Source organism: Lithobates pipiens, unplaced genomic scaffold (genome assembly GCF_037356315.1).
Source record: "Lithobates pipiens isolate NorthernLeopardFrog02 unplaced genomic scaffold, aLitPip1_a1.2 Scaffold_25, whole genome shotgun sequence".
Taxonomy (NCBI): Eukaryota; Metazoa; Chordata; class Amphibia; order Anura; family Ranidae; genus Lithobates; species Lithobates pipiens.
The window spans coordinates 10,972,610-10,986,261 of NW_027507787.1; the positions used below are offsets into that span (position 1 = coordinate 10,972,610).

A 13,652-nucleotide genomic window follows, 5' to 3' on the forward strand; every position below is an offset into this window, starting at 1 on the left:
AATGACAGAGGCTTAAATCTGAGAACTAGTGGTTCTGTTTGATGGTGCACGCGCGAGCATGAAGTAAGAAAAGGGACTATTGCATTGCTGAGGAACCCCATTTTTCAGAGAATGGAAAGCAGCACATCATTATAATTGTGAACAGCATCAGCAAACTGAACGCGTCGGCTGAGCACCAATGTGAGAGGCTTAAAGTTGAGAACTAGTGGTCCCGTTTGTTGTTGTACGCTCAAACATAAAATAAGGAGAGGGCCTATTTAAATGCAAAAGAACCCCATTCTGCGTGGAATGGATGGAAGCACATCATTATAATTGTGAACAGCATCAGCCAGCTGAACGTGTCGGCTGAGCCATCAATCTCAGAGGCTTAAAGCAGAGAAATAGTGGTCCCGTTGGATGGTGCATGCTCAAGCATAAAATAAGATGACGGCCTATTTAAATGCTGAGGTACCCCATTCTGCGGAGGATGGAAAGCAGTACATCATTATAATTGTGAACAGCATCAGTCGGTTGAGAACTAGTGGTCAAGTTTGATGGTGCACGCTCGAGCATAATATAAGAAAAGGGACTATTTAATTGCTGAGGAACCCCATTCTGCGAAGGATGGATAGCAGCACATCATTATAATTGTGAACAGCATCAGCCAGCTGAACGTATCGGCTGAGCCACCAATGTCAGAGGCTTAAAGCTCAGATCTTGTGGTCCCATTTGTTGGTGCACGCTCGAGTATAAAATAAGAAAAGTGAGGACTAATCTTTCAGGGATCATTTCTGTAGGATGCAAAGGGAGAAATGTGCTCGAAAGTGTCCATACTCATCTTCCACGATGATGAATTTTAGGGTTCTTGTCTCATTAGGACTCCTGTTGGCAGTGCTGCTCTCTGCAGATGCTGCCACCGTTTGATGACTTGGTCATCTTTCCAGATGGGAAGATGATAGGCAGGAACTCATTCAGAGTGGTTGTTTGAACGCCACCAATGTGAGAGGCTTAAGGTTGAGAACTAATGGTCCCGTTTGATGGTGCACACTCAAGCATAAATAAGAAAATTGACTATTTAAATGCTGAGGAACCCCATTCTGCGGAGAATGGAAAGTAGCACATCATTATAATTGTACGCAGCATCAGCAAGCTGAACATGTCGGCTGAGCCATCAATCTCAGAAGCTTAAAGCTGAGATCTAGTGGTCCCATTTGTTGGCGCAGGCTCAAGCATAAAATAAGAAAGGGGCCTATTTAAATGCTGAGGAACCCAATTCTGCGGAGAATGGATAGCAGCACATTATAACTGTGCATGGCATCAACCAGCTGAATGTGTCGGGTGAGCCATCAATGACAGAGGCTTAAAACTGAGAACTAGTGGTTCTGTTTGATGGTGCAGGCTCGAGTATAAAATAAGAAAAGTGACTATTTAATTGCTGAGGAACCCCATTCTGCGGAGAATGGACAGCAGCACATTATCATAAGTGTGAACAGCATCAGCCAACTGAAGGTGTCGGCTGAGCCATCAATGTCAGAGGCTTAAAGCTGAGAACTAGTGGTCCCGTTTGATGGTGCACGCTCAAGCATGAAGTAAGAAAAGGGACTATTGCATTGCTGAGGAACCCCATTTTGCAGAGAATGGAAAGCAGCACATCATTATAATTGTGAACAGCATCAGCCAACTGAACGTGTCGGCTGAGACACCAATGTGAGAGGCTTAAAGTTGAGAACTTGTGGTCCTGTTTGTTGTACGCTCAAACATAAAATAAGGAGAGGGCCTATTTAAATGCAGATGAACCCCATTCTGCGGAGAATGGATAGAAGCACATCATTATAATTGTGCACACCTCAGCCAGCTGAACGTGTTGGCTGAGCCATCAATGTCAGAGGCTTAATGCGGAGAAATAGTGTCCCGTTTGATGGTGCTCGCTAGATGATAAAATACGATGACGGCCTATTTAAATGCTGAGGAACCCCATGCTCTGCAGAGGATGGAAAGCAGCACATAATTATAATTGTGAACTTCATCAACCAGCTGAACGCGTCGGCTGAGCCATCAATGTCAGAGGCTTAAAGTTAAGAACTAGTGGTCCCGTTTGATGGTGCACGCTCGAGCATGAAATAGGAAGAGGGCCTATTTAAATGCTGAGGAACCCCATTCTGCAGAGAATAGAAAGCAGCACATCATTATAATTGTGAACAGCATCAGGCAGTTGAACGTTTTGCCTGAGCCATCAATATCAGAGGCTTAAGGCTTAGAACCAGTGGTCCCGTTTGATGGTGCACGCTCGAGCATAAAATAGGAAGAGGGCCTATTTAATTGCTGAGGAACCCCATTCTGCAGAGAATGGAAAGCAGCGCATCATTATAATTGTGAACAGCATCAGCCAGCTGAACGTGTCGGCCGAGCCACCAATGTGAGAGGCTAAAGGTTGGGAACTAGTGGTCCCGTTTGTTGGTGCACACTCGAGTATAAAATAAGGAGAGGGCCTATTAAAATGCTGAGGAACCCCATTCTGCAGAGAATGGAAAGCAGCACATCATTATAATTGTACGCAGCATCAGCCAGCTGAACATGTTGGCCGAGCCACCAATGTCAGAGGCTTAAATTTGAGAACTAGGGCTTCTGTTTGATGGTGCACACTCGAGCATAAAAAAAGATTACGGCCTATTTAAATGCTGAGGAACCCCATTCTGCGGAGGATGGATAGCAGCACATCATTATAATTGTTCATAGCATCAGCCAGTTGAACGTGTTGGCCAAGCCACCAATGTCAGAGGCTTATAGCTTAGAACTAGTGGTCCCATTTGATGGTGCACGCTCGAGCATAATGTAAGAAAAGGGACTATTTATTTGCTGAGGAACCCCATTCTGCGGAGAATTGGAAAGCAGCACATCATTATAATTGTACACAGCATCGGCCGAGCCACCAATGTCAGAGGCTTAAAGTGGTTGTAAACCCTTACAAACCACTTTGACCTACAGGTAAGCCTAGATTAAGGCTTACCTGTAGGTCCAAGCAATATCTCCTAAACCTATATGGTTTAGGAGATATTTGCCCGAAAACGGGCACCGCTGTCTACGGCGCATGCGCCGTAGACAGCGGCGCGCAGGCGCACTGAGCGCGGCATTCTCAGCGACGGAGCTGCCGCGCGTGTCGGCTCCCGTTCGCATGCGCAGGAGTGACGTCATCGCGGCTTCGCCGAATGAGAGCGGCGGAGCTGCAAGACCCCACCAACAAGATGGATGCGGCGGACTACAGGGGACAGCGGCGACTTCGCTGGCTCCTGTGTCAGGTAAGTGACACATAATGGGCTACTATGTGATGCATAGTAGTCCATTATGCTTTGCCTTTGCAGGGAATGAAAGAGGAAGTAAACTCATCAGGGTTTACTTCCTCTTTAAAGCTGAGAACTAGTGGTTCTGTTTGATGGTGCACACTCAAGCATAAAATAAGGAGAGGGCCTATTTAAATGCTGAGGAACCCCATTCTGTGGAGAATGGAAAGCAGCACATCATTATAAATGTGAACAACATCATGCAGCTGAACGTGTCTGCTGAGCCACCAATGTCAGAGGATTAAAGCGAAGAAATAGTGGTCCCGTTTGTTGGTGCACGCTCGAGCATAAACTATGAAGAGGGCCTATTTAAATGCTGAGGAACCCCAATATGCGAATAAAGGAAAACAGCACATCATTATAATTGTGAACAGCATCAGCCAGCTGAACGTGTCGGCTGAACCATCAATGACAGAGGCTTAAAGCTGAGAACTAGTGGTCCAGTTTGTTGGTGCACGCTAGAGGATAAAATAAGATGACGGCCTATTTAAATGCTGGAGGAACCCCATTCTGCGGAGGATGGAAAGCAGCGCATTATAATTGTGAATAGCATCAGCCAACTGAACCTGTCGGCTGAGCCACCAATGTGAGAGGCTTAAAGTTGAGAACTAGTGGTCCCCTTTGTTGTTGTACGCTCAAACATAAAATAAGGAGAGGGCCTATTTAAATGCAAAAGAACCCCATTCTGCGGAGAATGGATGGAAGCACATCATTATAATTGTGAACAGCATCAGCTAGCTGAACGTGTTGGCTGAGCCATCAATCTCAGAGGCTTAAAGCGGAGAAATAGTGGTCCCGTTGGATGGTGCATGCTCAAGCATAAAATAAGATGACGGCCTGTTTAAATGCTGAGGTTCCCCATTCTGTGGAGGATGGAAAGCAGTACATCATTATAATTGTAAAAAGTATCAGCCAGTTGAGATCTAGGTCAAGTTTGATGGTGCGCGCTCGAGCATAATATAAGAAAAGGGACTATTTATTTGCTGAGGAACCCCATTCTGCGGAGAATTGGAAAGCAGCACATCATTATAATTGTACACAGCATCGGCCGAGCCACCAATGTCAGAGGCTTAAAGTGGTTGTAAACCCTTACAAACCACTTTGACCTACAGGTAAGCCTAGATTAAGGCTTACCTGTAGGTCCAAGCAATATCTCCTAAACCTATATGGTTTAGGAGATATTTGCCCGAAAACGGGCACCGCTGTCTACGGCGCATGCGCCGTAGACAGCGGCGCGCAGGCGCACTGAGCGCGGCATTCTCAGCGACGGAGCTGCCGCGCGTGTCGGCTCCCGTTCGCATGCGCAGGAGTGACGTCATCGCGGCTTCGCCGAATGAGAGCGGCGGAGCTGCAAGACCCCACCAACAAGATGGATGCGGCGGACTACAGGGGACAGCGGCGACTTCGCTGGCTCCTGTGTCAGGTAAGTGACACATAATGGGCTACTATGCGATGCATAGTAGTCCATTATGCTTTGCCTTTGCAGGGAATGAAAGAGAAAGTAAACTCATCAGGGTTTACTTCCTCTTTAAAGCTGAGAACTAGTGGTTCTGTTTGATGGTGCACACTCAAGCATAAAATAAGGAGAGGGCCTATTTAAATGCTGAGGAACCCCATTCTGTGGAGAATGGAAAGCAGCACATCATTATAAATGTGAACAACATCATGCAGCTGAACGTGTCTGCTGAGCCACCAATGTCAGAGGATTAAAGCGAAGAAATAGTGGTCCCGTTTGTTGGTGCACGCTCGAGCAAAAACTATGAAGAGGGCCTATTTAAATGCTGAGGAACCCCAATATGCGAATAAAGGAAAACAGCACATCATTATAATTGTGAACAGCATCAGCCAGCTGAACGTGTCGGCTGAACCATCAATGTCAGAGGCTTAAAGCTGAGAACTAGTGGTCCCGTTTGTTGGTGCACGCTAGAGGATAAAATAAGATGACTGCCTATTTAAATGCTGGAGGAACCCCATTCTGCGGAGGATGGAAAGCAGCACATTATAATTGTGAATAGCATCAGCCAACTGAACCTGTCGGCTGAGCCACCAATGTGAGAGGCTTAAAGTTGAGAACTAGTGGTCCCGTTTGTTGTTGTACGCTCAAACATAAAATAAGGAGAGGGCCTATTTAAATGCAAAAGAACCCCATTCTGCGGAGAATGGATGGAAGCACATCATTATAATTGTGAACAGCATCAGCTAGCTGAACGTGTTGGCTGAGCCATCAATCTCAGAGGCTTAAAGCGGAGAAATAGTGGTCCCGTTGGATGGTGCATGCTCAAGCATAAAATAAGATGACGGCCTGTTTAAATGCTGAGGTACCCCATTCTGCGGAGGATGGAAAGCAGTACATCATTATAATTGTGAACAGCATCAGCCAGTTGAGATCTAGGTCAAGTTTGATGGTGCGCGCTCGAGCATAATATAAGAAAAGGGACTATTTAATTGCTGAGGAACCCCATTCTGTGAAGGATGGATAGCAGCACATCATTATAATTGTGAACAGCATCAGCCAGCTGAATGTGTCTGCTGAGCTACCAATGTTAGAGGCTTAAAGTTGAGAACTAGTGGTCACATTTGCTGGTGCGCGCTCGAGCATAAAATAAGATAACGGCCTATTTAAATGCTGAGGAACCCCATTCTGCGGAGGATGGAAAGCAGCGCATCATTATAATTGTGCATAGCATCAGCCAGTTGAACGTGTCGGCTGAGCCACCAATGATAGAGGCTTAAAGTTGAGAACTAGTTGTCCCGTTTCATGGTGCACGCTCAAGCATAAAATAAGATGACGGCCTATTTAAATACATAGGAACCCCATTCTGCGGAGAATAGAAAGCAGCACATCATCATAATTGTGAACACCATCAGCCAGCTGAATGTATCAGCTGAGCCATCAATGTCAGAGGCTTAAAGCTCAGATCTTGTGGTCCCATGTGTTGGTGCACGCTCGAGTATAAAATAAGAAAAGGGAGGACTATACTTTCAGGGATCATTTCTGTAGGATGCAAAGGGAGAAATGTGCTCGAAAGTGTCCATACTCATCTTCCACGATGATGAATTTTAGGGTTCTTGTCTCATTAGGACTCCTGTTGGCAGTGCTGCTCTCTGCAGATGCTGCCACCGTTTGATGACTTGGTCATCTTTCCAGATGGGAAGATAGTAGGCAGGAACTCATTCAGAGTGGTTGTTTGAACGCCACCAATGTGAGAGGCTTAAGGTTGAGAACTAGTGGTCCCGTTTGTTGGTGCACACTCGAGTATAAAATAAGGAGAGGGCCTATTTAATTGCTGAGGAACCCCATTCTGCAGAGAATGGAAAGCAGCACATTATCATAATTGTGCACAGCATCAGCCAGTTGAACATTTCGGCTGAGCCATCAGTGACAGAGGCTTAAATCTGAGAACTAGTGGTCCCGTTTTATGGTGCATGCTTGAGCATAAAATAGGAAGAGGACCTATTAAAATGCTGAGGAACCCCATTCTGCGGAGAATGGAAAGCAGCACATCATTATAATTGTACGCAGCATCAGCCAGCTGAATGTGTCGGCTGAGCCATCAATCTCAGAAGCTTAAAAATGAGATCTAGTGGTCCCATTTGTTGGTGCAGGCTCGAGCATAAAATAAGAAAAGGGCCTATTTAAATGCTGAGGAACCCAATTCTGCGGAGAATGGATAGCAGCACATCATTATAACTGTGCATGGCATCACCCAGCTGAATGTGTCGGGTGAGCCATCAATGACAGAGGCTTAAATCTGAAAGCTAATGGTTCTGCTTGATGGTGCACGCTCGAGCATAAAATAAGAAAAGTGACTATTTAATTGCTGAGGAACCCCATTCTGTGGAGCATGGATAGCAGCACATTATTATAATTGTGAACAGCATCAGCAAGCTGAAGGTGTCGGCTGAGCCATCAATGTCAGAGGCTTAAAGCTGAGAACTAGTGGTCTCGTTTGATGGTGCACGCTCGAGCATGAAGTAAGAAAAAGGACTATTGCATTGCTGAGGAACCCCATTCTGCGGAGAATGGAAAGCAGCACATCATTATAATTGTACGCAGCATCAGCCAGCTGAATGTGTCGGCTGAGCCATCAATCTCAGAAGCTTAAAAATGAGATCTAGTGGTCCCATTTGTTGGTGCAGGCTCGAGCATAAAATAAGAAAAGGGCCTATTTAAATGCTGAGGAACCCAATTCTGCGGAGAATGGATAGCAGCACATCATTATAACTGTGCATGGCATCACCCAGCTGAATGTGTCGGGTGAGCCATCAATGACAGAGGCTTAAATCTGAAAGCTAATGGTTCTGCTTGATGGTGCACGCTCGAGCATAAAATAAGAAAAGTGACTATTTAATTGCTGAGGAACCCCATTCTGTGGAGCATGGATAGCAGCACATTATTATAATTGTGAACAGCATCAGCAAGCTGAAGGTGTCGGCTGAGCCATCAATGTCAGAGGCTTAAAGCTGAGAACTAGTGGTCTCGTTTGATGGTGCACGCTCGAGCATGAAGTAAGAAAAAGGACTATTGCATTGCTGAGGAACCCCATTTTGCAGAGAATGGAAAGCAGCACATCATTATAATTGTGAACAGCATCAGCCAACTGAACCTGTCGGCTGAGCCATCAATGTGAGAGGCTTAAAGTTGAGAACTAGTGGTCCCGTTTGTTGTACGCTCAAACATAAAATAAGGAGAGGGCCTAGTTAAATGCAGAAGAACCCCATTCTGCGGAGAATGGATAGAAGCACATCATTATAATTGTGCACACCTCAGCCAGCTGAATGTGTCGGCTGAGCCATCAATGTCAGAGGCTTAATGCGGAGAAATAGTGGTCCCGTTTGATGGTGCACGCTAGAGGATAAAATACGATGACGGCCTATTTAAATGCTGAGGAACCCCATGCTCTGCAGAGGATGGAAAGCAGCACATAATTATAATTGTGAACTTCATCAACCAGCTGAATGCGTCGGCTGAGCCATCAATGTCAGAGGCTTAAAGTTAAGAACTAGTGGTCCCGTTTGTTGGTGCACGCTCGAGCATGAAATAGGAAGAGGGCCTATTTAAATGCTGAGGAACTCTATTCTGCGGAAAATGGAAAGCAGCACATCATTATAATTGTGCAAAACATCAGGCAGTTGAGTGTTTTGCCTGAGCCATCAATATCAGAGGCTTAAGGCTTAGAACCAGTGGTCCCGTTTGTTGGTGCACGCTCGAGCATAAAATAGGAAGAGGGCCTATTTAATTGCTGAGGAACCCCATTCTGCGGAGAATTGGAAAGCAGCACATCATTATAATTGTACACAGCATCGGCCGAGCCACCAATGTCAGAGGCTTAAAGTGGTTGTAAACCCTTACAAACCACTTTGACCTACAGGTAAGCCTAGATTAAGGCTTACCTGTAGGTCCAAGCAATATCTCCTAAACCTATATGGTTTAAGAGATATTTGCCCGAAAACGGGCACCGCTGTCTACGGCGCATGCGCCGTAGACAGCGGCGCGCAGGCGAGCAGGCGCGCAGGCGCACTAAGCGCACTAGGCGCACTAAGCGCACTAGGCGCGCAGGCGCACTAAGCGAGGCGCAGGCGCACTAAGCGAGGCATTCTCAGCGACGGAGCTGCCGCGTGCTTCGCCGAATGACAGCGGCGGAGCTGCAAGACCCCACCAACAAGATGGATGCGGCGGACTACAGGGGACAGCGGCGACTTTGCTGACTCCTGTGTCAGGTAAGTGACACATAATGGGCTACTATGCGATGCATAGTAGTCCATTATGCTTTGCCTTTGCAGGGAATGAAAGAGGAAGTAAACTCATCAGGGTTTACTTCCTCTTTAAAGCTGAGAACTAGTGGTTCTGTTTGATGGTGCACACTCAAGCATAAAATAAGGAGAGGGCCTATTTAAATGCTGAGGAATCCCATTCTGTGGAGAATGGAAAGCAGCACATCATTATAAATGTGAACAGCATCATGCAGCTGAACGTGTCTGCTGAGCCACCAATGTCAGAAGATTAAAGCGAAGAAATAGTGGTCCCGTTTGTTGGTGCACGCTCGAGCATAAACTATGAAGAGGGCCTATTTAAATGCTGAGGAACCCCAATATGCGAATAAAGGAAAACAGCACATCATTATAATTGTGAACAGCATCATCCAGCTGAACGTGTCGGCTGAGCCATCAATGTCAGAGGCTTAAAGCTGAGAACTAGTGGTCCCGTTTGTTGGTGCACGCTAGAGGATAAAATAAGATGACGGCCTATTTAAATGCTGGAGGAACCCCATTCTGCGGAGGATGGAAAGCAGCGCATCATAATTGTGCATAGCATCAGCCAGTTGAACGTTTCGTCTGAGCCATCAATGACAGAGGCTTAAAACTGAGAACTAGTGGTTCTGTTTGATGGTGCACGCTCGAGCATGAAATAAGAAAAGTGACTATTTAATTGCTGAGGAACCCCATTCTGTGGAGCATGGACAGCAGCACATTATCATAATTGTGAACAGCATCAGCCAGCTGAAGGTGTCGGCTGAGCCATCAATGTCAGAGGCTTAAAGCTGAGAACTAGTGGTCTCGTTTAATGGCGCACGCTCGAGCATGAAGTAAGAAAAAGGACTATTGCATTGCTGAGGAACCCCATTTTGCAGAGAATGGAAAGCAGCACATCATTATAATTGTGAACAGCATCAGCCAACTGAACCTGTCGGCTGAGCCATCAATGTGAGAGGCTTAAAGTTGAGAACTAGTGGTCCCGTTTGTTGTACGCTCAAACATAAAATAAGGAGAGGGCCTATTTAAATGCAGAAGAACCCCATTCTGCGGAGAATGGATAGAAGCACATCATTATAATTGTGCACACCTCAGCCAGCTGAACGTGTCGGCTGAGCCATCAATGTCAGAGGCTTATTTCGGAGAAATAGTGGTCCCGTTTGATGGTGCACGCTAGAGGATAAAATACGATGACGGCCTATTTAAATGCTGAGGAACCCCATGCTCTGCAGAGGATGGAAAGCAGCACATAATTATAATTGTGAACTTCATCAACCAGCTGAACGCGTCGGCTGAGCCATCAATGTCAGAGGCTTAAAGTTAAGAACTAGTGGTCCCGTTTGTTGGTGCACGCTCGAGCATGAAATAGGAAGAGGGCCTATTTAAATGCTGAGGAACCCTATTCTGCGGAAAATGTAAAGCAGCGCATCATTATAATTGTGCAAAACATCAGGCAGTTGAACGTTTTGCCTGAGCCATCAATATCAGAGGCTTAAGGCTTAGAACCAGTGGTCCCGTTTGTTGGTGCACGCTCGAGCATAAAATAGGAAGAGGGCCTATTTAATAAATAATTGTATATATAATTGTACACAGCATCGGCCGAGCCACCAATGTCAGAGGCTTAAAGTGGTTGTAAACCCTTACAAACCACTTTGACCTACAGGTAAGCCTAGATTAAGGCTTACCTGTAGGTCCAAGCAATATCTCCTAAACCTATATGGTTTAGGAGATATTTGCACGAAAACGGGCACCACTGTCTACGGCGCGTGCGCCGTAGACAGCGGCGCGCAGGCGCACTAAGCGAGGCATTCTCAGCGACGGAGCTGCCGCGTGTGTCGGCTCCCGTTCGCATGCGCGGGAGTGACGTCATCGCGGCTTCGCTGAATGACAGCGGCGGAGCTGCAAGACCCCACCAACAAGATGGATGCGGCGGACTACAGGGGACAGCGGCGACTTCGCTGGCTCCTGTGTCAGGTAAGTGACACATAATGGGCTACTATGCGATGCATAGTAGTCCATTATGCTTTGCCTTTGCAGGGAATGAAAGAGGAAGTAAACTCATCAGGGTTTACTTCCTCTTTAAAGCTGAGAACTAGTGGTTCTGTTTGATGGTGCACACTCAAGCATAAAATAAGGAGAGGGCCTAATAAATGCTGAGGAACCCCATTCTGTGGAGAATGGAAAGCAGCACATCATTATAAATGTGAACAGCATCATGCAGCTGAACGTGTCTGCTGAGCCACCAATGTCAGAGGATTAAAGCGAAGAAATAGTGGTCCTGTTTGTTGGTGCACGCTCGAGCATAAACTATGAAGAGGGCCTATTTAAATGCTGAGGAACACCAATATGTGAACAAAGGAAAACAGCACATCATTATAATTGTGAACAGCATCAGCCAGCTGAACGTGTCGGCGGAGCCATCAATGTCAGAGGCTTAAAGCTGAGAACTAGTGGTCCCGTTTGTTGGTGCACGCTAGAGGATAAAACAAGATGACGGCCTATTTAAATGCTGGAGGAACCCCATTCTGCGGAGGATGGAAAGCAGCGCATCATAATTGTGCATAGCATCAGCCAGTTGAACATTTCGTCTGAGCCATCAATGACAGAGGCTTAAATCTGAGAACTAGTGGTTCTGTTTGATGGTGCAGGCGCGAGCGCGAAGTAAGAAAAGGGACTATTGCATTGCTGAGGAACCCCATTTTGCAGAGAATGGAAAGCAGCACATCATTATAATTGTGAACAGCATCAGCAAACTGAACGCGTCGGCTGAGCACCAATGTGAGAGGCTTAAAGTTGAGAACTAGTGGTCCCGTTTGTTGTACACTCAAACATAAAATAAGGAGAGGGCCTATTTAAATGCAAAAGAACACCATTCTGCGTGGAATGGATGGAAGCACATAATTACAATTGTGAACAGCATCAGCCAGCTGAACGTGTCGGCTGAGCCATCAATCTCAGAGGCTTAAAGCAGAGAAATAGTGGTCCCGTTGGATGGTGCATGCTCAAGCATAAAATAAGATGACGGCCTATTTAAATGCTGAGGTACCCCATTCTGCGGAGGATGGAAAGCAGTAAATCATTATAACTGTGAACAGCATCAGTCGGTTGAGAACTAGTGGTCAAGTTTCATGGTGCACGCTCGAGCATAATATAAGAAAAGGGACTATTTAATTGCTGAGGAACCCCATTCTGCGAAGGATGGAAAGCAGCACATCATTATAATTGTGAACAGCATCAGCCAGCTGAACGTATCGGCTGAGCCACCAATGTCAGAGGCTTAAAGCTCAGATCTTGTGGTCCCATTTGTTGGTGCACGCTCGAGTATAAAATAAGAAAATGGAGGACTCAACTTTCAGGGATCATTTCTGTAGGATGCAAAGGGAGAAATGTGCTCAAAAGTGTCCATACTCATCTTCCACGATGATGAATTTTAGGGTTCTTGTCTCATTAGGACTCCTGTTGGCAGTGCTGCTCTCTGCAGATGCTGCCACCGTTTGATGACTTGGTCATCTTTCCAGATGGGAAGATGGTAGGCAGGAACTCATTCAGAGTGGTTGTTTGAACGCCACCAATGTGAGAGGCTTAAGGTTGAGAACTAGTGGTCCCGTTTGATGGTGCACACTCAAGCATAAAATAAGAAAATTGACTATTTAAATGCTGAGGAACCCCATTCTGCGGAGAATGGAAAGCAGCACATCATAATAATTGTACGCAGCATCAGCAAGCTGAACGTGTCGGCTGAGCCATCAATCTCAGAAGCTTAAAGCTGAGATCTAGTGGTCCCATTTGTTGGCGCAGGCTCAAGCATAAAATAAGAAAAGGGCCTATTTAAATGCTGAGGAACCCAATTCTGCGGAGAATGGACAGCAGCACATTATCATAAGTGTGAACAGCATCAGCCAACTGAAGGTGTCGGCTGAGCCATCAATGTCAGAGGCTTAAAGCTGAGAACTAGTGGTCCCGTTTGATGGTGCACGCTCGAGCATGAAGTAAAAAAAGGGACTATTGCATTGCTGAGGAACCTCATTTTGCAGAGAATGGAAAGCAGCACATCATTATAATTGTGAACAGCATCAGCCAACTGAACGTGTCGGCTGAGACACCAATGTGAGAGGCTTAAAGTTGAGAACTAGTGGTCCTGTTTGTTGTACGCTCAAACATAAAATAAGGAGAGGGCCTATTTAAATGCAGATGAACCCCATTCTGCGGAGAATGGATAGAAGCACATCATTATAATTGTGCACACCTCAGCCAGCTGAACGTGTCGGCTGAGCCATCAATGTCAGAGGCTTAATGCGGAGAAATAGTGTCCCGTTTGTTGGTGCACACTAGATGATAAAATACGATGACGGCCTATTTAAATGCTGAGGAACCCCATGCTCTGCAGAGGATGGAAAGCAGCACATAATTATAATTGTGAACTTCATCAACCATTTGAACGCGTCGGCTGAGCCATCAATGTCAGAGGCTTAAAGTTAAGAACTAGTGGTCCCGTTTGATGGTGCACGCTCAAGCATGAAATAGGAAGTGGGCCTATTTAAATGCTGAGGAACCCCATTCTGCAGAGAATAGAAAGCAGCA

At 46.1% G+C, this 13,652-nt stretch overlaps 3 non-coding genes across 3 annotated transcripts; all 3 read left to right on the forward strand.

Moving 5' to 3' along the window:
• The first annotated feature begins 745 nt into the window (after positions 1-745).
• On the forward strand, positions 746-960 carry LOC143932501 (small nucleolar RNA U3). Its single transcript, XR_013262932.1, has one exon. It is a non-coding gene; the product is annotated as a small nucleolar RNA U3 (small nucleolar RNA).
• A 5,327-nt stretch (positions 961-6,287) lies between these two features.
• On the forward strand, positions 6,288-6,502 carry LOC143932493 (small nucleolar RNA U3). The gene has a single exon (XR_013262924.1). It is a non-coding gene; the product is annotated as a small nucleolar RNA U3 (small nucleolar RNA).
• A 5,909-nt stretch (positions 6,503-12,411) lies between these two features.
• Positions 12,412-12,626, forward strand: LOC143932515 (small nucleolar RNA U3). The gene has a single exon (XR_013262943.1). It is a non-coding gene; the product is annotated as a small nucleolar RNA U3 (small nucleolar RNA).
• Positions 12,627-13,652: the final 1,026 nt, after the last annotated feature.